The sequence below is a fragment of the Rhinoderma darwinii genome, chromosome 2, assembly GCF_050947455.1.
Source record: "Rhinoderma darwinii isolate aRhiDar2 chromosome 2, aRhiDar2.hap1, whole genome shotgun sequence".
NCBI lineage: Eukaryota > Metazoa > Chordata > Amphibia > Anura > Rhinodermatidae > Rhinoderma > Rhinoderma darwinii.
The window spans coordinates 41236652-41262880 of record NC_134688.1 but is presented as its reverse complement, the minus strand read 5'-3'; the positions used below and the strand labels follow the sequence as shown (position 1 = coordinate 41262880).

Sequence of the window (26229 nt, the reverse complement as noted above, 5' to 3'; positions counted from 1 at the left end):
GAAACCTGCATTGTCTACGGAAAAAACGTCGCAAAAATAACGTCGGTTTTATTTTTTTTTAATAAAAATGTGTGTTTGGTGCAACTTTGTAATTCCGTTTTATTAAAAAATATTTTCACTTTTTGAGATACAGCTGCTTTGTATCCTGTATCCGTCAGGTCAGCAGGACTGACGGGATCAGTGAAACGGGCCCTGCGCTAAATTATAATCTTAGATGTGATAGATTTGAGGTGGATCCTCCGTGTCACTGATCCCGTCAGTCCTGCTGACCTGACGGATACAGGATACAAAGCAGCCGTATCTCAAAAAGTAAAAATATTTTTTAATAAAATCAATCAATCACACTGATACACAGACATACTATATATATATATATATATATATATATATATAATTATAATATAAAGTTTTTAAATGTGTACATAACCTTGTGGCACTATATACAAGGGGGAGCGCTGTGTGGCACTATATACAAGGGGGAGCTCTGTGTGGCACTATATACAAGGGGGAGCGCTGTGTGACACTATATACAAGGGGGAGCGCTGTGAGGCACTATATACAAGGGGGAGCGCTGTGAGGCACTATATACAAGGGTGAGCGCTGTGAGGCACTATATACAAGGGGGAGCGCTGTGAGGCACTATATACAAGGGGGAGCGCTGTGAGGCACTATATACAAGGGGGAGCGCTGTGAGGCACTATATACAAGGGGGAGCGCTATGAGGCACTATATACAAGGGGGAGCGCTGTGAGGCACTATATACAAGGGGGAGCGCTGTGAGGCAAGGGGGGGCTGTGTAGTGCTATCCACCGTGGTATGTGTGTGGCGCTCTTTATAGGGGGGGCTTTTTGGTGCTATTTACAAGAGGGGGAGGGCTGTGTGGCGCTCTCTACAGGGGGGCTGTATGGCACTATCTATAGGGGGCTGTGTGTAACGCTCTCTACGAGGGGGATGTGTGATATATAGAGGGGGCTGTGTATGGCGATATCTATGGGGGTGTGTAATATCTACAGGGGCTGTGTGTGGCACTATGTACAGGGGGCTGTGTGTATGGTGTTTTACAGTGTGTGGTATTATATTCAGGCGCGCAGTGTTTGGTGCTATTATATTTAGGGGTACACTATGTGGCACCATGATAACTTTATTTTCGTTTATAGGTGTGGAAATGTTGGAAAAGTGAGGAGACGTCTAAGTGGCAAATTCTGCAGAAATGAGTCATGGCCGGGAGAAGTCGTCATGAGCGCTGGACCGGATGGAGAAGAAAAGAGGAAAAAAACTACTAGAATCTGAGACGTCGTCACCTGTGAGTCACTAGATTTATAGAGAATCTGTCACCTCTCCTGACATGTTTATTATAGGAAATCCTTGTATTTCACAAAAAGTCTTTCTGCGGTCCAGGACTGATAGACAATTCCCCTTGTCAGGAGGTTGTGTCCCTGCACAGTGTGATCCTGTCAGTATGTAGGGACACCGCGCTGTGACAAGGGGAATCGTAACACTGTTAATGCTTGCCCAAAAAGGTAGTGTTAAAAATAGTTACGGTGAGGAAGGGGGGCCCAAGTTTGGGTAACAGCCCAGGGCCCATGGTCTACTTAATCCGCCACTGGACGCGTCACCAAGGCAACGGCCGGGAGACCGGACTGGAGGAAGCAGGAGGTTCTTGGTAAGTATGAACGTCTTTTTTTTATTCACAGGTTGGTGTATATTGTAATCGGAATTCACTGTCGAGGGTGCTGAAAAAGTTACTGCCGATCAGTTAACTCTTTCAGCACCCTGGACAGTGACTGACGTCGACTAGCCTCTTCTCTATGATGGCGGCTGCGCGAAAATCACTCAGCCGAGCATCATACACTGATGACACACGGAGCTGTCAAGTGCCTTTTGCGCACGCAAAACGCTGTGTTTTTTTGCGTGCGCAAAACGCACACGCTCGTGTAAATGAGGCCTTAATGTCAGCTAGTAAGTTTAGATAATTGAGCTTATAAAGTAGTGAGGGTTTTTTGGGAATGCGGATGCCCAAGTACTTAATAGACGTTTCTGGCCACAGATAAGGAGAACTCTTTTTTAAGCAAAGAATAATATCTTGTGGTACCGAAATGTTGAGGGCTTCTGACTTGCTAAAGTTTATTTTAAAATTAGAGATTTCTCCAAACTTCGAAAAAATATCTGTGATCTGCGGGAACGATCTCTCAGGGTTAGTAGTGAGTATCATTAGGTCATCTGCAAATGCTGCCGTTTTGTGTGTGAATGAGCCTATTGACAAGCCATGAATAACAGGGTCCTGTCGAATTTTCTGGATCAGCGTCTCCATGACCAACACAAATAGTGTCGGCGATAGAGGACAGCCTTGTCTCGTACCATTAGTGATGGTAAAGGAATTCGACAGCACCCCATTGACTCTCACCCTCGCACTAGGGTTACTATATAGGGACATAATTGCTTGAATAAAAGCAGGCGGTATTCCAAATTTCTCCAGGGAAGCGATCATATAAGGCCAATCCACCCTATCAAACGCCTTTTCTGCATCTGTACTAAGTAGGACTAAGGGTGTTCGAGATTTTAAGGCATATTGTACCAACCAGTGCCGCATCTGCCATGAGGCCAGGTGAGCCGACGGCCTCAGGCGGCACCACCCACCCAAACGGGGGGGGGGCGGCATTTTCAGCCCGGGACGGACGTCTGTAACACTCCTCCTCTTCTCTGACGCTGCACACAGCACATGCAGCCAGAGAGGAGCAAGTCTGCAGGAGGAACGAGCGACGAGAAGCTTGAGGTAAGTTCCTGCCTTGCTGGGACCGGGACCCGTGACGTGAGTATACTGCAAGGGGGGGTCTGGGCATTTTACCGACAGCAGAGGGCTCTATGGGGCTGGAATAATCCGCCCCATAGAGCCCTCACATCACTATAATGGAAGGATTAGTGTGGGTGGGGGAGGGTCTGAGCGTCTGACTTACTGCAGAGAGCTCTATAGGGGGGGATTCTGCCCCCCCCCTTTAGAGCAGTCAGTCAGATGCTCAGACCCCCCTAACCTTTCAGTATAGTAACTAGTCAGGGCTCTATGGTGGGGGGATAATTCCCCCCTATAGAGCCCTCTGCTGTCAGTAAAACGCCCCCCCCCCCCTCTCTGCAGTATACTCCTGGCTTTGTAGCTTTCCTGTGCTTAATTAGCGTGGGAAAGCTACAATCAGAGCTGTGACTGGTGAGTCTCACAGTCACTCCCAGTGCACACTGCATGCAGCAGCTGCGGCAGCCAGTCTGACTGTGAGTCTCTGACCAGTTACCACCCACACGCAGCAGAGACTAATAGTAAACCCTCAACTACTACAGTTTCAGACACATTGACTATGACAGCTTCTATAGTGTAGTGGTTAGCTTGTCTGCCTTACACATGGAGGTTGCTGGTTCAAATCCCAGCTGTTTTTTTTTTTTATATTCATATCTTGTATTGGGCTTTGTTCACACTAGCATTAATATACGTTTACCTCTCTTCCGTCAGAGGGAGAGGATCGATACCTTAAACGGAAAGCAACAGTTCCATTAGAATTACCATTGCTTTCAATGGTAATTCTTTTGTATCAGTTGCTTTCCGTTTGTCTCCGTTCGCTAGGTTTCCGTTCTTTTGAACGGAAATAAAAGTTCTGCAGACTACACTTTTGTTTCCTTTAAAAAAAATGGAAACTTAGTGAACGGAGACAAACGGAAAGCAACTGATACAAAAGAATTACCATTGAAAGCAATGGTAATTCTAATGGAGCCGTTGCTTTCCGTTTAACGTATCGATCCTCTCTTCCTCTGACGGAAGAGAGGTAAACGTATATTAATGCTAGTGTGAAAGAAGCCTTAGGGCCTGTTCACATCAGCGTTGGCTTTCCGTTCTGGGGTTCCGTCGGAGGTAACCCCGCAACGGAAAGTCAAACTGAAACCACAGCTTCCGTTTCCGTCACCATTCGCGCAGTCGACTGCGCTATTGATTCCGTCACAAAAACGGAAACCTGCCGGAATGGTGACGAACGGAAACCATTAGCAATGTTTCCGTCACCATTGATTTCAATGGTGACTGAAACGGAAGCTGTGGTTTCAGTTTGACTTTCCGTTGCGGGGTTCACCCGACGGAAACCTCCCACGGAACCCCGGAACGGAAAGCCAACGCTGATGTGAACAGGCCCTAATCCTTCCCCATAAACCTGCCCCCGCTAATTAAAATAAATATATTATATAATGTACATAGCGCTGTATCCTGTATCTGTCAGATCAGCGGGACTGACTGATTCAGTGTCAGCGAGTCCTGCAGGATCGAGCTGTTACCGATCACATCTAAGTTCATAATTTAGATGTAATCGGTAATAGGCGACCTAATGGATTCAGGTCTCAGCGCTATATACAGCTGCTCTGTATACAGGATACAAAGCAGCTGTATCTCAAAAAGTGCAAATCATTTTCAATAAAAAGTAATTAAAACTTGCACCAATCGCAGTAATAGATATCTCTATATATCATAGTGACATGTCCGAAGTTTTCATCGGTGGGGGACCGAGCACTAAGGCCCCCACCGATCGCTAAAACGAAGCAGCAGAAGTGCTCGGGTGAGCGCTATGCCGCTTCATTTATGATCGACTTTCAGCCAAGTGAGCGGTGTACGGACTCCTAGACTTTCTATTGAGCCCGTACACTGCTCCAAGGAAAGCCAAACAGAATTGAAGCGGCACACCGCTCACCCGAGCACTTCTGCTGCTTCGTTTTAGCGACTAGTGGGGGGTCTCAGTGTTTGGACCCCACAGATCAAAACTTCTGACATGTCAAAAGTTTTTAAAAAAGTTGTTACACTTTAAAGAGAATCTTTCACCTGCCCACAGATTTGCATTTGAGTGCAGCATGCAATGGTCAGGGCCGCACAAACTCTGGGGCACTTTACATTTTTTTTCCTACCCTCTTTCCTTACTTAGATATCGGTGCTGTAATATTTGGCGCCCGATATTTAAATAACCCCATAAACTGCCAATGGGGCGGTAATTGGCAAGGGGACGTGTAACATCGCTGTGACACAATCCGCTACAGACAATGTCAACAGCATGAGCTGGAGAGAGGAGATCATGTGCGCACGCACGCTCTCACTCTTCAGCTCTCGGCAGGCAAGTACAAGACTGTGATCTCAGGTGAGAGATCAGTCTTGTCGTCCTTGTCTGCCGAGAGCTAAAGAGTGAGACCGTGCGTGCACGCACAGCTCCGATGCCATGGAACAGAAGAAGAAGAAGAATTCACACTCTTCTTCTCCTCTTGTGTTCCTTAGTGGTGGCGGAGCTGCGTGCACGCGCTCTCTCTCCAGCTCTTGCTGTAACGCTGACCGTAGCTGATTGGACAGTGTCACAGCGATATTACACGCCCCCTTGCCAATTACCTCCCCATTGACAGTTCAGGGGGTTATTTAAATATCGGGCACCAAATATTACAGCACCGATATCTAAATAACGAAGGAGGCTAGGAAATTTTTTTAAAGTGCCCCAGAGTTTGTGCAGCCCTCCCCATTACATGCTGCACTCAGCTGTACATGTATGGGGAGGTGAAAGGTTCTCTTTAAAAGTAAGGTGTTCTAATTATTTTTTTTAATTTGATATGTTTTATTTTATAGGCCTAATTTTTCTAATTATTTTAATATGTTCCCGAAGGTAGCTATTTATTCATATGTTTGTACTTCTGTGGGGGCAGCCAACTTTATTTGTATTTTTCATACTGCAAATTTTGGTTTTGCAGGTTCCGCTGGACCATTTGGACTACGTCGTATATTCGTTGGACTACTTCGCTGATTTAAGCTTTTTTTCTTTTTTTTTTTTAATAAAATGGTTAAAGTGGATTGTGTGGAAGTGTTGTCATTTCAATAAAATAAATGTCTTTATGTCTCTGTTTTTTAATACTTCATTACCGCCTTAGTAATGGCAGCTGTCTGATTGAGAGCGTCCATTACTAAGAAGGGGCTAAGTGTTAGCCAGTAATAAGGCTATCACTAACCCCTATTATTACCCCGGTACCCACCGCCACCAGGAGTACCGGGAAGAGCTGGGTACGATCCAGCACCAAACTGTCTGAAGAGAAGGGCGGGTACTGGGGTGGCCGCAGGCAGGTAATATCAGGCTCGGAATGGCAAAAAACCATGGCCCTTCCCACCCTGGTAATGCTAGGCTGCTGCTGCTTTATTGTATCTGGCTGGTTATGAAAAATGGAGGGGATCTCACGTAATTTTTTTTCTATTTATTTTTTTAGTAAGACGTGGGGTTCCCGCTATTTTTCACAACCAGCCAGATACAATAAAGCAGCTGCAGCCTAGCATTACCAGGGTGGGAAGGGCCACGTTTTTTATCCCTTCCCAGCCTGGTAAAACCAGCCTGTGACCGCCCTGCTGCCTTACCGTCGCTTCAGATGGTCGGATACTGGATCATACTCCCCTCGCGGCAGTGAGAACCGGGGTAATTATAGGGGTTAGTGATAGCCTTTTTACTGGCTAACACTAAGCCCCTTCTTAGTAATGGACGCTCTCAATCAGACAGCAGCCATTACTAAGGCCATAATAAAGTATTAAAAAAAACAGACAAGAAAAACTTTTATTGAAATCTAAACTCCCCCATGCAACCCTCTTTCACCATTTTTTTTTATTTTTAAAGTAGATCATCGGAGTAGTCCAATGAATCTACGACGTAGTCCAAACGCTCCAGCGGAACCTACCAAAAAAAAGCAGTATAAAAATGTAAAAAACTTAAATTTGCCACAATAGTCACTCGATATAACTATACTGTAATCACTTATATGGTCTGCATATATCTTGTGTATAACTGGCATCTACCTCTATAAGGTCACTATATGGTGGTAATATTGGTCTATATATAGTGTGATTTATTCAATAACAGTATGGTGGGTTTTTTCTGACACAATGTTGTAGTAATATGTGAGCATGGTTTGGTAGTTTTATTCAGTAACCGTATGGAGGTATTATTCAGTAACAGTATGGGAGTATTATTCAGTAACAGTATGGGGGTATTATTCAGTAACAGTATGGAGGTATTATTCTGTAACAGTATGGGGGTATTATTCAGTAACAGTATAAATGTATTATTCAGTAACAGTATGGGGGTATTATTCAGTAACAGTATGGAGGTATTATTCAGTAACAGTATGGGGGTATTATTCAGTCACTGTATGGGGGTATTATTCAGTAACAGTATGGAGGTATTATTCAGTAACAGTATGGAGGTATTATTCAGTAACAGTATGGGGGTATTATTCAGTAACAGTATAAATGTATTATTCAGTAACAGTATGGGGGTATTATTCAGTAACAGTATGGGGGTATTATTCAGTAACAGTATGGAGGTATTATTCAGTAACAGTATGGGGGTATTATTCAGTAACAGTATGGGGTATTATTCAGTAACAGTATGGGGGTATTATTCAGTAACAGTATGGGGGTATTATTCAGTAACAGTATGGAGGTATTATTCAGTAACAGTATGGGGGTATTATTCAGTAACAGTATGGAGGTATTATTCAGTAACAGTATGGGGGTATTATTCAGTAACAGTATGGCGGTATTATTCAGTAACAGTATGGAGGTATTATTCAGTAACAGTATGGGGGTATTATTCAGTAACAGTATAAATGTATTATTCAGTAACAGTATGGGGGTATTATTCAGTAACAGTATGGGGGTATTATTCAGTAACAGTATGGGGGTATTATTCAGTAACAGTATGGAGGTATTATTCAGTAACAGTATGGAGGTATTATTCAGTAACAGTATGGAGGAATTATTCAGTAACTGTATGGAGGTATTATTCAGTAACTGTATGGAGGTATTATTCAGTAACAGTATGGGGGTATTATTCAGTAACAGTATGGGGGTATTATTCAGTAACAGTATGGGGGTATTATTCAGTAACAGTATGGAGGTATTATTCAGTAACAGTATGGAGGTATTATTCAGTAACAGTATGGAGGTATTATTCAGTAACAGTATGGAGGTATTATTCAGTAACAGTATGGGGGTATTATTCAGTAACAGTATGGGGGTATTATTCAGTAACAGTATGGGGGTATTATTCAGTAACAGTATGGAGGTATTATTCAGTAACAGTATGGAGGTATTATTCAGTAACAGTATGGGGTATTATTCAGTAACAGTATGGAGGTATTATTCAGTAACAGTATGGAGGTATTATTCAGTAACAGTATGGAGGTATTATTCAGTAACAGTATGGAGGTATTATTCAGTAACAGTATGGAGGTATTATTCAGTAACAGTATAAATGTATTATTCAGTAACAGTATGGGGGTATTATTCAGTAACAGTATGGAGGTATTATTCAGTAACAGTATGGGGGTATTATTCAGTCACTGTATGGGGGTATTATTCAGTAACAGTATGGAGGTATTATTCAGTAACAGTATGGAGGTATTATTCAGTAACAGTATGGGGGTATTATTCAGTAACAGTATAAATGTATTATTCAGTAACAGTATGGGGGTATTATTCAGTAACAGTATGGGGGTATTATTCAGTAACAGTATGGAGGTATTATTCAGTAACAGTATGGGGGTATTATTCAGTAACAGTATGGGGTATTATTCAGTAACAGTATGGGGGTATTATTCAGTAACAGTATGGGGGTATTATTCAGTAACAGTATGGAGGTATTATTCAGTAACAGTATAAATGTATTATTCAGTAACAGTATGGGGGTATTATTCAGTAACAGTATGGAGGTATTATTCAGTAACAGTATGGGGGTATTATTCAGTCACTGTATGGGGGTATTATTCAGTAACAGTATGGAGGTATTATTCAGTAACAGTATGGAGGTATTATTCAGTAACAGTATGGGGGTATTATTCAGTAACAGTATAAATGTATTATTCAGTAACAGTATGGGGGTATTATTCAGTAACAGTATGGGGGTATTATTCAGTAACAGTATGGAGGTATTATTCAGTAACAGTATGGGGGTATTATTCAGTAACAGTATGGGGTATTATTCAGTAACAGTATGGGGGTATTATTCAGTAACAGTATGGGGGTATTATTCAGTAACAGTATGGAGGTATTATTCAGTAACAGTATGGGGGTATTATTCAGTAACAGTATGGAGGTATTATTCAGTAACAGTATGGGGGTATTATTCAGTAACAGTATGGCGGTATTATTCAGTAACAGTATGGAGGTATTATTCAGTAACAGTATGGGGGTATTATTCAGTAACAGTATAAATGTATTATTCAGTAACAGTATGGGGGTATTATTCAGTAACAGTATGGGGGTATTATTCAGTAACAGTATGGGGGTATTATTCAGTAACAGTATGGAGGTATTATTCAGTAACAGTATGGAGGTATTATTCAGTAACAGTATGGAGGAATTATTCAGTAACTGTATGGAGGTATTATTCAGTAACTGTATGGAGGTATTATTCAGTAACAGTATGGGGGTATTATTCAGTAACAGTATGGGGGTATTATTCAGTAACAGTATGGGGGTATTATTCAGTAACAGTATGGAGGTATTATTCAGTAACAGTATGGAGGTATTATTCAGTAACAGTATGGAGGTATTATTCAGTAACAGTATGGAGGTATTATTCAGTAACAGTATGGGGGTATTATTCAGTAACAGTATGGGGGTATTATTCAGTAACAGTATGGGGGTATTATTCAGTAACAGTATGGAGGTATTATTCAGTAACAGTATGGAGGTATTATTCAGTAACAGTATGGGGTATTATTCAGTAACAGTATGGAGGTATTATTCAGTAACAGTATGGAGGTATTATTCAGTAACAGTATGGAGGTATTATTCAGTAACAGTATGGAGGTATTATTCAGTAACAGTATGTGGATATTATTCAGTCACTATGTGGTTATGGTGTGGCGGTATTATTCAGTAACAGTATAAGGTATTACTCAGTAACAGTATGGGGGTATTATTCAGTAACAGTATGGGGGTATTATTCAGTATCAGGATGGGGGTATTATTCAGTAACAGTATGGGGGTATTATTCAGTAACAGTATGGGGGTATTATTCAGTAACAGTATGGCGGTATTATTGGTAATATTGGTCTTACAATCTTTGTACATTACTGTGGTGGGGCTGTGGGGAAGTGTGAGTGTGGCAGCAGATGATCAGGCTAAGAGACAGTCTGCAGAGTGGCATGTGATGTACTTTGACATGTAGGTGATACTTACGTGTGGGATGTGGGCCCATAACTTGTGTACAGCCCAGGGCCTAAGATCATATTAATCCACCACTGGCATCGAGCCAGCACAGGCAGACCACTACAATACAGCAGGTAGGGCAAAGAAATCAGCCCAGGAAGTGCCGCTTCAAAACAGCGCTAAGCGCGATCCGTCCTGGACTGGCCTGAATGTAATTGCAGAGAGTGACGCCGCAAATGAGACTGGCTGCCGAGGAGAGATATGGGGCCGTGCAGGGCAGACTGTACTATTTGCACTGCACTGATTGGCAGTAAGAATAATTCTTTAAATATTTTCCATACTTCAAACAGCACTTTAAGGCTATGTTCACACTGAGTTTTTGGGGATTTTGAGGCAGATTTTGTCCTTCCTGCACGTCGTTCGCCGCGATTTTCACCGCGTTTTTCGCTCACGGCCATTGAGTGCTACGGGCAAAAAACTCAGCGAAATACCCTCTCTCTGCCTCCCATTGATGTCAATAGGAGGTCAGAGGCGTAAACGTGCGAAGATAGGGCATGTCCCCTCTTTCTCGGGAGGCATTTTCGGCCGGTTTTTGATGAGTTTTGCGGAACGGTTCCCGTGCCCAAAAACTCGTCAAAATACTCTGTGTGAACAGGGCCTAACAAATAAACATCAAATGTTTTCCTATTTGAAAAATGTATATATTGCGTGTTTGATGTGTAAAGTTAGGAATGAGAAAACTCTGATAGATTTGTGGGGGGGGGGGGGCGCCTTTTTATAGTTCGCCTCAGGCGGCAGACGGGCTAGGTTCACCCCTGGCACCAACCTTAAAACCCTTGAGGAATTATCCGATCCTTGTCTTCCCTTGACAAATCCGGTCTGTTCAGGTCCAATAATGCTAGATAACATGGGACTGAGACGAGCTGCTAGAGCTTTAGGCTGGGTTCACACGACCTATTTTCAGACGTAAACGAGGCGTATTATGCCTCGTTTTACGTCTGAAAATAGGGCTACAATACGTCGGCAAACATCTGCCCATTCATTTGAATGGGTTTGCCGACGTACTGTGCAGACGACCTGTAATTTACGCGTCGTCGTTTGACAGCTGTCAAACGATGACGCGTAAATTGACTGCCTCGGCAAAGAAGTGCAGGGCACTTCTTTGCCACGTAATTTAAACTGTTCTTCATTGAACTCAATGAAGCACAGCTCAAGATTTACGAGCGTCTCAGAGCGTCTCAGACGCCTCGTAAATTACGAGGAGGAGCATTTACGTGTGAAACGAGGCAGCTGTTAACAGTCTGTCTTTTCACACGTAAATGCCTCTCATCGTGTGAACAAACCCTTAGCCCACCATTTGATATCAGTATTAACCCCTTAAGGACGCAGCCTAGTTTTGGCCTTAAGGCTCAGAGCCCATTTTTCAAATCTGACATATTTCACTTTATGTGGTAATAACGTCGGAATGCTTAAACCTACCCAAGCGATTCTGAGATTGTTTTCTCGTGACACATTGGGCTTCATGTTCGTGGTAAAATTTGGTCGATATATTCAGTTTTTATTGGTGAAAAATTGCAAAATTGAGAGAAAATTTTGAAAAAATTGCATTTTTCAGAATTTAAATGCATCTTCTTGTAAAACAGACGGTTATACCACCCAAAATAGTTACTAGTTCACATTTCCCATATGTCTACTTTAGATTGGCATCGTTTTTTGAACATTCTTTTATTTTTCTTGGACGTTACAAGGCTCAGAACATAAACAGCAATTTCTCATATTTTTAAGAAAATTTCAAAAGCCTTTTTTTTAAGGTACCTCTTGAGTTCTGAAGTGGCTTTGTGGGGCCTATGTATTAGAAACCCTGATAAAACACCCCATTTTAAAAACTAGACCCCTCAAAGTATTCAAAACAGCATTTAGAAAGTTTTTTAACCCTTCAGGCATTTCACAGGAATTAAAGCAAGTGCAAATTTCATTTTTCTTGCTGAATTTCAATTTTATTCATTTTTTTTTCTGTAACACAGAAGGTTTTACCAGAGAAACACTACTAAATATGTATTGTCCAGATTCTGCAGTTTTTAGAAATGTCCCACATGTGGCCCTACTGCGCTCGTGGACTAAAACACAAGCCCTAGAAGCAAAGAAGCACCTAGTGCATTTTGAGTCCTCTTTTTTATTAGAATATATTTTAGGCAGCATGCCAGGTTTTAAGAGGTGTTGAGGTGCCAAAACAGTAGGAATCCCCCAATAGTGACCCCATTTTGGAAACTACACCCCTCAAAGAATTCATTTAGGGTTGTTGTTACCATTTTGACCGCACAGTTTTTTCACAGCACGTATTTGAATTGGGCTGTGAAATGAAAAAAATGACATTTTTTCCAATAAAATGTCATTTGTGATCAAAATTTCTTATTTTCACAGGGAACAAAATACCCCATTTTGTTGCCCAATTTGTCCTTAGTGTGGCAATACCCCATTTGTGGTGATAAACTGCTGTTTGGGCCCATGGGAGGGCTCAGAAGGAAAGGAGCGCTATATGTTTGTTGGAGTCCCGATTTTGTTGGATTGGTTTTCGGGTGCCATGTCGCATTTGCAGAGCCTCAGAGGTATCAAAGCAATGGAAACCCACCAAAAGTGACCCCATTTTGGAAACTACACCCCTCAAGGAATTCATTTATGGTTGTTGTTAGCATTTTGACCACACAGTTTTTTCACAGCACCTATTTCAATTGGGCTGTGACATTAAAAAAATGACATTTTTTCAAATAAGATGTAATTTTTTACCAAAATTTTTTATTTTCACAGGGAACAAAATACTCAATTTTGTTGCCCAATTTCTCCTGAGTGCATCAATACCCCATTTGTGGCAATAAACTGCCGTTTGGGCCCATGGGAGGCCTCAGAAGGGAAGGAGCGCTGTGTGTTCTTTGGAGTACAGATTTTGCTGGTTTGGTTTTCGGGTGCCATGTCGCATTTGCAGAGCCCCAGAGGTATCAAAGCAATGGAAACCCACCAGAAGTGACCCCATTTTGGAAACTACACCCCTCAAGGAATTCATTTATGGGTAATGTGACCATTTAGACTCCATAGTTTCTTCACAGAACTTATTTGAATTGGGCCGGGAATTAAAAAAAAATATATTTTTTCCAATAATATGTCATTTTAGCTCAAAAATTCTTATTTTCACAAGAAATAAAATACTCCATTTTGTTGCCCAATTTGTCCTGAGTGCGGCAATACCCCATTTGTGGTGATAAACTGCCGTTTGGGCCCATGGGAGGGCTCAGAAGGAAAGGAGCGCTGTGTGTTCTTTGGAGTCCAGATTTTGCTGGATTGGTTTTCGGGTGCCATGTCGCATTTGCAGAGCCCCAGAGGTATCAAAGCAATAGAAACCAACCACAAATGACCCCATTTTGGAAACTACACCGCTCAAGGAATTCATTTATGGGTATTGTGACCATTTTGACCCCATAGTTTTTTCACAGAACTTATTTGAATTGGGCTGGGAATGAAAACAAAATTATTTTTTTCAAATAATATGTAGTTTTGGCTGAAAATTTCTTATTTTCACAAGAAACAAAATACCCCATTCTGTTGCGCAATTTGTTCTGAGTGCCGCAATACCCCATTTGTTGCGACAAACTGCCGTTTGGGCCCATGGGAGGGCTCAGAAGGAAAGGACCACCATTTGGCCTACTGGGGATTTTCTAGTGCGAAGTCATGTATGCAGAAGCCCCTGAGGTACCAGTACAGTTGAAACCCGCAAGAAGTGACCCCGTTTTAAAAACTACACCCTTAAGGCATTCATCTAGAGGTGTAGTGAGCATTTTGACCAGAGACCTACACCACATAAACTGTAATGTGGGTTCTCCCGGGTATGGCAATACCCTACATGTGGCTGTTATCAGCTGCCTGGACACACAGCAGGGCTCAGAGGGGAAAGACGAGGGGGGATAAGCTGTGCGGGGGGCATCAGGGTAAGTAAAATTGGGGTAAATTATAAACCAAGGGATGTATGATAAATTTTAAAACACTCTTTCATACAGAGCTCTGGTTATTCGGGACACGTGTCACATTAATATATTGTGTCATCCCTTATCGCCCTCTTATAGCAGACTTTGCACCTCTTTTGACTTTTTCCCTTCTTGCCAGTTTGGGGAACTTCTCCTGGAAAGTGTTGCCCTGGTACGATGCGTGTGGCCTCGCTTCCAGAAGTACTGGGTGCCCCCCCTTCTTGGTCCCTAAAGATTAGGTTCTTGATAATCACCTCTTGAAATTCCAGGAAAGTTCCCGTCTGGCCTGCACATCGATGTAGCACGTACGCATTGTACAAAGCCATCTGTATGATGTGCACGGCCAGCTTCTTATACCACACCGCATGGCGCTGTAGGGCTTCAGGGCTTGATCTTACAAGTCCATCCCTCCCATGTACCTATTGTAGTCCAGGATGCAGTCTGGTTTGGGGGTGGCCTTTCCTTCATATATCCTAAACCTGTAGGTATACCCAGATGCACTCTCACAGCTTATACATCTTCACGCCATACCTTGCCCTCTTACCCGGCAGGTACTGGCGGAATTGAACCCTCCCTTTAAAATGTACCAGGGACTCATCAATAGAAATACACTTCTCGGGGGTGTATGCTTGGGAAAACCGGGCACTGGAACGGTCTAATAGGGGTCTCCGTTTATACAAACGGTCAAAACTGGGGTCATCTCGGGGTGGGCACGGCTCATTATCAGTATAATGTAAGAAGCGAAGTATTGCCTCATTTATTTATTTTTTTAGGTTCCAGTTCAGTTCTGAAGTTGCTTTGAGGGGCCCATATATTAGAAACCCCTATGAAATACCCCATTTTAGAAACTAGACCCCTCAAAGTATTCACAACAGCATTTAGAAAGTTTATGAACCCTTTAGGTGTTTCACAAAAATTTAGAGCAAAGTAGAGGTGAAATGTAAATTTTTTTTTTGTCAGAAAATCCTCTTTATACCATTTTTTTTATAACACAAAAGGATTTATCAGTGAAACGCAAATTAATACGTATTGCCCAGATTCTGCAGTTTTTAGAAATATCCCACATGTGGCCCTAGTGCGGTAATGGACTGAAGCACCGGCCTCAGAAGCAAAGGCGCACCTAGTGGATTTTGAGTCTTTTTTATTAGGCACCATGTCCGGTTTGAAGAGGTCTAGTGGTGCCAAAACATTGGGAACCCCCCAAAAGTGACCCCAATTTGGAAAATAGACCCCTTGAGGAATCCATTGTAGTTTTCTTGGGGTGCATGCGGCTTTTTGATCAGTTTTTATTCTATTTTTAGGTGGCGTGGTGACTAAAGAACAGCAATTCTACTATTGGTTTTTTTTTTTCGTTTTTTTTTACAGCGTTCACCGTGCGCTATAAATGACTTATTCACTTTATTCTGCGTGGCGATACGATTACGGCGATACCAGATGTTTATAGTTTTTTTTTATGTCTTATGGCGTTTGCACAATAAAATACGTTTTGTAAACAATCATTCACTTATTCTAAGAGCCAGAACTTTTTTATTTTTCAATCAATAAAGCCGTGCGAGGACTTATTTTTTGCGTAACGAACTGTAGTTCCGATCAGTACCATTTTTAGGTACATGCAACGTTTTGATCTCTTTTTATTCCATTTTTTGGGAGGTGAAGTGACCAAAGAATTGTGATTGTGGTACGGTTTATTATTATTTTATTTTACGGCGTTCACCGTGCGGGATAAATAATGAAATAATTTTGTAGTTCAGGCCGTTACGGACGCGGCGATACCAATTATGTATAGTTTATTTGTTTGTTTATTTATTTTTATTAATAATAAAGGACTGATGAGGGAAAAAGGGATTTTTACTTTTATTACTTTTAAATCTTTTATTTTCTTATTTTTACACATCTTTTTTTTACTTTTTTTTTACTTTTTTACTTTGTCCCACTAGGGGACATGAGGGCAGGAGGCCCTGATCGCTATTCTAATACACTGCACTACATGCGTAGTGCAGTGTATTAGAACTGTCAGCTGCTCACTGACAGCAAGCATAGTGGGTCCTGACGTTGTCAGGACCCACTAGGCTTCCGTCTATGGCCTAGCCGGACGCCATTGTTTGGTGTCCGGTTGCCATAGTCACCATCGCCGGCCGCTATCGCGTAGCAGGCCGGCGATGGCAGCTTAACCCCTAAAAAGCCGCGATCTCTATAGAATGCGGCTTTTAAGGGGTTAATCAGCGGGGACACAGCGATCGGTCCCCGCTGTAGGAGCTGTCACAGCTGCTGAACAAGACAGCAGCGTCACAGCTCCTGTATGTGTCGGGAGGACGGCCGAAACGGCCGTTACTCCCGAGACGTACTATTACGTCATGGAGCGCGAACGATACAGCTGCCATGGCGTAATAGTACGTCAAGGAGCGGGAAGGGGTTAAGGAGTGAAATGGGTCTGTAGCTTCCACATTGTGAGGCATCCTTACCCTCTTTAGGGATAAGAGTAATATGTGCTTCTAGGGCTTGACCAGGCAGCTTCGAACCAGTGAGAAGTGAATTACAAAGAGAAGTAAATGGTGCTATTAATAATTCTTTAAATTGTTTATAGTAGTTTATGGTACCTAGAATGGAGGACTTTTAGAAGCTCTGAAGGGGAAAAAGGGGTTAGCAGTTCTTGGGCAGTAATATCTGATATGTGCGGAATGTCAATGGAATCTAAAAATGAATGTATAGCATTTTTGGTGTAGGTAGGAGAAGGAGCAGCCAGTTTAGAATCCGTAAGATTATACAGGTTCATATAGAATTTCTGGAATGCATTGGCGATGGAGGTTGTATCTGTGACAAAATTACCTGGGGTTTGCGCAATACGGCGAATAAATGCTTATCTTGATACGTTTTAAGGAGAGCAGACATCGTCTTGTTGCCCTTGTCTCCATGGGCATAAAATTAAAATTTCGAAATTTGCAACATTCTGGCCGATTTAATGTTAAGAAAATCTTTAACTTTGTTACGCAAAGAATATAATTCGTCTTTAGTGGTTTCAGCTTGGGTACGCTTGTGAAGGTTTTCTAACGAGGAGATTTGTGAGAAGAGGGCATTTAGGAGTTCTGATTTCTGTTTTTTAATATATGTACATAATGAAATAAGCTCCCCTCTTAAAACTGATTTGTGTGCTTCCCAGGTGATAGCAGGTGAGACATCTGCTGTAACATTGGTGTCAAAGTAGTTTTGTATATGTGTCTTTATAGAAGATTGGTGAGAGGGATCAGCCAACAGGGTATCATTGATCCTCCAACACCACTGGCCTTTAGGTATGTCTGCTAATGTCAGAATAATATGAATAGGCGCGTGATCTGAGAGTAGAATACTTCCTATGTCAGTACGGAGTATAAAAGGGACCTGAAATTGAAATATGAAGATATAATCCAACCTGTGGTAAGTATGGTGCGTATGAGAGAAATAGGTGTAGTCCCGGTCAGAGGGATGTAATAGTCTCCAGGCATCTGACAGGTGTAAAGCATTAAAAGCCTTACGTAATTTGGTAGTATATCGGTATGAAGTGGAAGAATTCCCCGTGGTATCCAAGAGTGGGTCTATGGGAACATTGAGGTCACCTCCTACCACTAAAACACCCTCAGCAAATTGCTTAAACAATTGTAAGGTCTGAACTATCCACTGTGTTTGCTGGGAGTTAGGAGCATATAAATTTGCAATTGTATAAAGAGTATTGCCTATAAGGCCTTTGACAAATAAATAGCGTCCTTCTGGATCAACCATTTCAGCAACCCATTTGAAAGGTACACTTTTGTGGAAAAGTATACTTACTCCTCTACGTGAGGATGAATAGGTGCTATGGTAAACATTCGGAAAAACCTTCTTTCTTAAATTTGGGATTTTATTATGTCTGATATGTGTTTCTTGTAACAGGGCGACTTTTGTCTTATCTGCAAGAATTTGGTGTAAAATTTGGCTTCTTTTCCGTGGAGAGTTCAGACCTCTTACATTAAATGAAGTAATTTTTAGTTCCGCCATGAGTTCTCAGTAAATGAAATATCAAATCGGCACATATAACCATCATTCTTATGGCAAAGATCACCTATTGACTGTGATAGGAAGAGAGGGGTAGGAAAGGAGGGTAGGGAAGGAATCGGTAGGGAAGAATATAAACAAAGAAATAAAGGGGTTGCTAGCAACCATAAGGACAGCAACAGTTTGTAAGAGTGATAACACATATTAGCATTGTAGCTAGTCCTTATCCACAGGAGGGAATCTTGAGGTACATAAAAATCCTGTAGGACTGAATACACGTTAGTCATATACCAACAAGTAATCCTTATACTGAAAAACATACCAGAACATATGGTAAAAGGTTACATATCAATGCATTATGTGAAAAAACAGTATCTCCTCACAAGTATAAAAAACCATAAACTTAATGTGAAATAGTGTGGAAGATCGGAAAGTCACTCACCACACTTCTCCCTCAAACTTAGCGGAGAAGCGGGTCGGTCAGGAATCCATTCGGTGGCTTCTGCGAGGACAGTCAGGTATCCAGTTGTCTAGCACGAGTATGAGCTTTCTTGGTTTTGGGCGAAGGAGCTTTTGAGGTTTGGTTCCAAAATGAAGGACTAGGTAAAGGTGGTAAGTCCATCATAGTAGACGGAAGCCACGACGGGATATCTATGGGTGGGATGTCCAGTTTCTCCCAGGCAGTTACCAAATCCGCAGGCTTTCTAATGATAATTTGGTGACCATCTTTGGATATAGCAATGCCAAACGGAAAGAGCCACTTAAATTGCATTTTTTTTTTCCCTCAGAGCATCTAGTAATGGTTTGAGCACTCTCCTCTTTGCCAGAGTTGAAGGAGCAATATCTTGAAATATTTCAATCGTGGAGGTTTCGTAGGTCAATGCGTTCCTATTTCTTGCAGCTTTCAAAATTGCAGCGGTGTCAGTGTAACTCAGCAAACCGCACACTATATCTCTTGGAGGGTCATTGGGGCGAGGCTTGGCCCTTAGTGCTCTGTGAATACGCTCAATCGTGATGGATTTGGCTGCATCAGGGCCTATTAGGTCAGAAAAGATATCAAGTGCTAGTTGAGGTAAACTGTCGTGCAGAATTGACTCTGGAAGGCCCCTGAGCCGGATGTTATTTCTGCGGCTCCGGTTTTCTTGATCTTCAATACGTAATAGAGACTCATTAAAGGGGTTGTCCGAGATAACATAATATTTTAAATAACACCATTAAATAATTTAAGTTAAAAAAATAAATACATTTGTAATATACTTACGTTTTCCAAAGTGGCCCCGTTTCCAGATCCTGCCGTCGGGAACTTGACTGTTGATGTCTCTGTCTGCTCTGGCTCTGCCGCGTTGTTGATCTTGAATTCTTGCCGGGTACACGACACGTCACTTGTGACGTGGTGTATATCGGCTTGTTCTGTTGTAACGCGCATGCGCGGCCCCTGCTGTTATCTCGAGAACAGCAGAGACCGCGAGAACAGCAGTGACAGCGCATGCGCGTTACTGTATGTGAAGCAGAAGAAGCCGATCTACACCACGTGACAAGTGACGTGTCGTATACCATCCGAGGTCTCTCTGGTGCGAGACCATGTGATCGGGATACGACACGACAGTGGAGGCGGCAGAAAAGGTGACGTCAGAGCTCAAGTGACCAGAAGGAAGAAGCAGCCACAGCGGAGAACAGAAGCAAGATTGCACGGGTAAGTATATTATGCAATTTTTAATATGTGTAATGTATTTCTAAATGTACTTAAAAAAAAAATCTCGGACAACCCCTTTAATACAATCTTGTTGATGGTCGAGAACACATTTGACTTTTGCACTATAATGCAGTAGAGCATTTTGCGTATCTTCAACAGTTTCAACCCTGGTGCCAAGGCTACGGAGATCAGACTTAATATGTGCAAGGTCTTTCACTAGTGGCGTAAGAGCTTGGTATAATGTCCTTTTGATAAAGCCTCTTGATGCTGGGACCATCCGAGAATCATCCCCAGTATCAGAGTTACAACCTGTACTATCCATATCGGAGTCGTCCTCCATAGGATTGTCATCAGATAGTAGCTGTGCTTGCTTGGATTTACCAGCTGGTGAAGCTGTTAACTTTTTTCTCAAAAATTTATCAAGATCTGCTTGCGTTTTATGGGACTTAGGGGTAGGTGCCGCTTCTCGGGTGTTGTCCTTTGACGTTTTGACCATTGTGGCGTAATAAAATCTGAGTAAGCAAATGTTCTGGAAGTTTCAGTGACATGTAAGTATTCAAGCTAACATCTACACAGCGGAGTGCACTAGATTAATCCCACACAGAGATTGACGATATAGAGGCCAATGCACTATGTTGGAGCCTGTTACAGTGTTGTAGAGCAGAGAGCAGAGAGCAAGGTAAATCTGCAGCTCCGTCACTTTAAGATGGCTGCCGGTTACAATCCCCTTCCCCCACTCACCGGAAAAGTCCTGCAACGCGTGCCGGCCCGTCTCTGTGTGCTGTCAATAGGTTGGTACTGTGTCTCTAGCCAGTGTACCTCCGGTGTATGGGCCTAGTTGCCAGAGGGGATGGCTGCAGAGATCCAAGTATCTGGTGTCCGCAGGAATCCACTACCACAGCCGCGTGTGGTGTAGGCCGCTGTTTCGATCTGGCGAGGTAAGTTGAAAAACTTTCTCCTGTTGGCCCAGCAGTGGTGTTGTATGGTGGTAGGGAGGTGTCCTGCTGTATCTTGAACAACGGGGGTGATTTCCTCGGACGGATGAGATGAGATGTCGTTCTTGAGGTCGGAGCTCTCACTCAGCACGTCTTTCCACCATCAGTGCTAGGCCACGCCCCCGGGAATGATGTTTTGCACATGGGAATGTATTTTTAAGGAATCATTGCTGCAACCTGTAGGTATTTTATCATCCCTACGATAGATGAGCTCGGCTGTTCTGCTCCTCTGTGTATTTATTACTTGGCTATCAGTCCGGCCCTGGTTGCGATATGTAAGGCTGGACTGACTACCATTTTCACATCATCTGAAGCTCCTCCCACTTCTCCTCATCATTCTTGACCTCCATTGACCCTTTCAATAAAGAGGACATCTGCAGAGGTACTACAATGATCATCAGGCTAAGTGCACCATCTCCAGTATTTTATCATCCTTGACAGGAGAGACCTCCGAGGATGGTGACTTTCCACAAGTGTCTTCATGCTCCAAGATGCTAGATCCTCCTGTCTCCAGAAATCAGCACGAAAACCTTCAAAAAATGACTCTGTGACAATGCTGCAAATAAAGGAAAGTTTTCTACATTATCAGTGTCTATTATTTTACAGAGTAACTCTGGCTTTGAAATAAATTTAGTTAGGGCATCTCATTAAGTAATTATCAGTATCATACCTCCTACTTTATTAGCCCTTGGAGTAAAGCATAGACGCACTAAACAAGGGTAAAACCTGCTCTTTTAGTAAATATTTCCATATTACAGATATATCTTTATCATCTTTGACATACTTAGAAGGCGGGGGCACCATAACACAGATCAACATGGGCCCCCTAATTATGGCTTTGGATTTTGGCACTCAGAAAAGAATGGCCTGCTATTTGTTCCTCCCTTGATGCCCTATCCAGGACCCATGGGCTGATTTTCCCCCTTTGCTAACAATGCAGTTCCTGTGGAAGGAGAAGTCCTGCTGTAATGTACTTACCTCTCTGTGGTCCAGCGTCATCTCTCCCTGCCAGCTGCTGCTGTGAGTCTCTTGTCGGGGTTGGCAGGAATGTCGGGCAATGAGATAACCTGCTGGGGAACCCATGCAGATCAGGGTAATGATCCCTACAACTGAACCAGCTCGTCGTAGAAATCTATGTCACAGCTTCTACTGCAATGGGACGGACAACAAATCATTGCATATTCTAGGCAACAACATGCAGGACTTCAGCGCCTAGGTCCAGGGAAGCTTACTAAGGTGCACAGCTATTCCCTACTGATAATTCAACAATTGCTGCCTGTCAAGCTGTCACATAATTCTAATTCGGTTTGGGTTAGGGCAGTGATGTAGCTATAGGAGTCGCAGTGGTCGAAATTACCACCGGCCCTAAAGCCATTGGCCCCCCGCACTACGTCTGTCCATAGTTACTGTAGTAACTGAGGCATTTGCAGTAAACCGTACACAGGCCAATGTTACTACAGTGATATCTCCGTATACCTACCCTCCTCGCTCCTGAATCAGTTTGGGGTGCAGTGCTGGGTCCTGATGCTGTTCAGCGTCAGAACGTTATATGTGCAGCGCACAAAACATTGTGAATGTGGGAGGGCAAAACATATGTCTTTGGGCTTGTGCCCCTGATCTTTTAAAACCCTAGCAAAGCCCTTGGCTGCTGGTGCTACATCAATGGGCCACTTAAGAGACAAAGGCATGCAGCTGAAAGTTGCGGGTGGGCTGCCGCCGTCAGCCATGAAGAGAAGTTGGGGGGGGGGGGCCTATGAGCCTTCAGATATGTATGCCACTGACAGAGCAATAAGACAATCTGAATTCTTACAGGACACCAGAAATAAGCAATGATGACAGCATACCTCCCAACTTTTGAATTCGGAAAAGAGGGAAATTTTTAAGCCATGCCGCTAACCACGCCCAATATCCGGCATAAACACATCAAATCACAGGCAGATCCTTCTGCAAATAACGCGCGCACGTTCTCACTGCGGATCTTTAGACTGTCTGGATATCACAGATATTATGGATCCCGTTATGTCGTCTTTATGTTACTTTTCCTATCTTGGGTATAACATTTGCTCATAACGGCGGCAGCAGCAGGACAAACCAAAAGGCTGAGAACAATGAAAGTCAAGAGGAAGACCCTGTGGTGGATGACTTTTCAATTGACAGGTAGCAGAGTTACATGATGGGGATTTTTTTTTTCCAGTTGTGTAACTCTGCTACCGGTCAATGGAAAAATCATCCACATGAGCTCCCTTGTAGATCCCTCCACACACAGCCCCCCTGTAGATAGCGCCACACACAGCCCCCTGTAGATAGCTCCAGATACAGCCCCCTGTAGATAGCTCCAGATACAGGCCCCCTGTACATAGCGCCAGATATAGCCCCCCTGTAGATAGCTCCACACACAGCCCCCTGTAGATAGTGATACACACAGCCCCCCTGTAGATAGCTCCAGATACAGCCCCTGTAAATAGCTCCACACACAGCCCCCTGTAGATAACTCCACACACAGCCCCCTGTACATAGCTCCACACACAGCCCCCTCTGTAGATAGCTCCACACACAGCCCCCCTGTAGATAGCTCAACACACAGCCCCCTGTAGATAGGGCCAGACACAGCCCCCTGTAGATAGCTCCACACACAGCCCCCTGTAGATAGCTCTACACACAGCCCCCCTGTAGATTGCTCCACACACAGCGCCACTGTAGATAGCGCCATACACAGCCCCCTGTAGATAGTGCCAGACACAGCCCCCCTGTAGATAGCGCCACACACAGCCCCCTGTAGATAGCGCCACACACAGCCCCCCTGTAGATAGCTCCACACACAGCCCCCCTGTAGATAGCACCACACACAGCCCCCCTGTAGGTTTCACAACACAAACCCCCTTATACTTTGTGCCACAATGCCGCCAGAGCAGAGAGCGGTAGAGGTAGCCTACTGCTGCCACTCTCCGCTCTGCTTTGACGTCACTCACCGTCAGAAGAAGGCAGGAGTCTTGCAGCGGCGTTCTCACTGGTGTCGATGCCGGCCCGGGAGTGGACCAGTCCAGTCACCTGACCTCTCACCTGACCGGTGAGGTCAGATGACAGGTCACTTGACTGGACTGGTCCACTCCCGTGCCGACATCGATCCCAGTGATAACACCGCCGCAAGACTCCTGCCTTCTTCTGATCGCTGATGCAGTCGTCTGGCATGCAGGGCGCCTGTCAGCAGCGATCAGCTGTTTTGATACAGCTGCAGCGCCCAGTGGGACATTTTGCAGACCGCCCGGGATGGCGGGACAGTGGTGAGAAACCGGGACTGTCCCGCCTGATCCGGGATGGTTGGGAGGTATGGATGATAGTAGGATAGAACCATATTTTCTGTTGCCATGGGAATTATTCTAGGAGATTTTCTACCATTACAAGTAAACTTTATGTCAAGTTCTGAGGAGATTTTCTTGCGCAGCGAAAATACAAGTAGCTCTCAGTGCCACCTAGTGGTCATTAGTGGTACTGCACCCCCATTTTTATTTTATCTACTGCAGAACAATTGGAGAATAGTAAATTTTAGAAAAATTGTAGAGATCTTTTTTAACCAATGTTTTTCAAGAATATATGCAGTGGAAAAGCAGTAAGTTGAAAGATGTGGGTTTCAGAGGAAGCCATTCCAAAATATTGAAATTAAAAGTATCAGAAGCAAGAGCCGAATTTTCATGAACAGAACACCATCCCACCATTATAAGGCCTTATTTACACGAACGTGTTTCAGGTCCGTGATAGGCGCGTGAAAATCACGCGCGTCACACGGACCTATGTAACTCAATGGGGCCGTTCAGACATTCTGTGAATTTTCACGCAGCGTGTGTCCGCTTGGTAAAACTCACGACATGTCCTATACTTGAGCGTTTTTCGCGCATAACGCACCCATTGAAGTCAATGGGTGCGTGAAAATCACGCACAGTACACGGAAGCACTTTCGTGTGTAACGCGTGATTCGTTCTACAGTTGTTAAATAAATGAAGAGAATAAAAAAAGCACCACATTCATTGCAGTTTCTAAGCATCGAAACCGCATGTCATAAGGATGGCAAATGCGTGTAAATCACGCAGCCACGCACCAAACACTGATGCCACACGGAACTGCAACGTGTGCAAAACGCACACGTTCGTGTGAATTTCGCCTAATACACATACATAATAAAATCATATTATGTTCAGTATGACTCACTTATTTAGAAGGTTTCATTGTTTCTTGGTGGACATTGGATTTATTGCAGCAGTGTTAGTCAGCTCCATGGTCTGCAGCGGAAGTTTTGTTAAAAAAAATAATTATTTAAGGAGGAACTCTATCAAGGTTTTGTAATATGTTATGTGATCACACTGTTAAATAATTTTTGGATATATCCATCAACAGATCCCCAATTTATGCCCACCATGTAAGGGTATGTTCGCACGGCTTATTTTCGGCCAAAAAGCAAAATGCCTCCAAACATCTGCCCATTGATTTCAATGGCAAAAACTGCGTTCTGTTCCGACGGGGCGTTTTTTTACGCGTTTGTTTTGAAAAACAGCCATGTAAAAAAACGCCCACAAAAAAGAAGTGCATGTCACTTCTTGAGCCGTTTTTGGAGCCGTTTTTCAATGAAAAACGGCTCCAAAAACGGACGTAAAAAATGCAGCGAAAAACGCGAGTTGCTAAAGAAATGGCTGAAAATCAGGAGCTATTTTCTCTTGAAAACAGCTCCGGATTTTCAGATGTTTTTTAGTAAGCGTGTGAACATACCCTAATAGTCAGGTATACTTTAAAGTGGAACTCCGGGTTAATTTTAGTAAAATGGACGTACAACTGTCATTTAACATACCAGGGCCATTAATTCATTCACGTTTGTCCCTCATATGCAAGTTTCCGAGGTGCTGTGTACACTATAGCTCCTTAATACTACAGGAAATAGCAACTAGTGCTGCAGGTTACTGGACTGTACAGGAGTTACCAAAGTGACGCCTCCTTCTCTGACATCACTGAGTGCTCTGCAGCTATTGGCTGAAGCTGAACCTCATAGACTTCCTGCCTTGTCTGCCCCCTGCACATGATACTGGTAATAATTAGAGTAGGGGCAGGCAAGATAGGAAGTCTGTGACAGGTGGCTTCAGCCAATAGCAGCAGAGCAGGAAGTCTGTTACAGGTAGCTTCAGCCAATAGCAGCAGAGCAGGAAGTCTGTTAAAGGTAGCTTCAGCCTATAGCAGCAGAGCAGGAAGTCTGTGGCCGGTAGCTTCAGCCAATAGCAGCAGAGCAGGAAGTCTGTGGCCGGTAGCTTCAGCCAATATCAGCAGAGCAGGAAATGATGTTTGAAAAGG

At 43.3% G+C, this 26229-nt stretch overlaps 1 long non-coding RNA gene across 1 annotated transcript in view; it reads right to left on the bottom strand.

Moving 5' to 3' along the window:
* The window catches only part of LOC142740489 (uncharacterized), a 67063-nt gene extending 41161 nt beyond the window's left edge, over window positions 1–25902 (bottom strand). The window contains exons 1-2 of the long non-coding RNA XR_012880723.1: window positions 25736–25902; window positions 25102–25172 (exon numbers count right to left, since the gene is read on the bottom strand). This is a non-coding gene — a long non-coding RNA (uncharacterized LOC142740489). The remainder of the gene's footprint in view (window positions 1–25101; window positions 25173–25735) is intronic.
* Window positions 25903–26229: the final 327 nt, after the last annotated feature.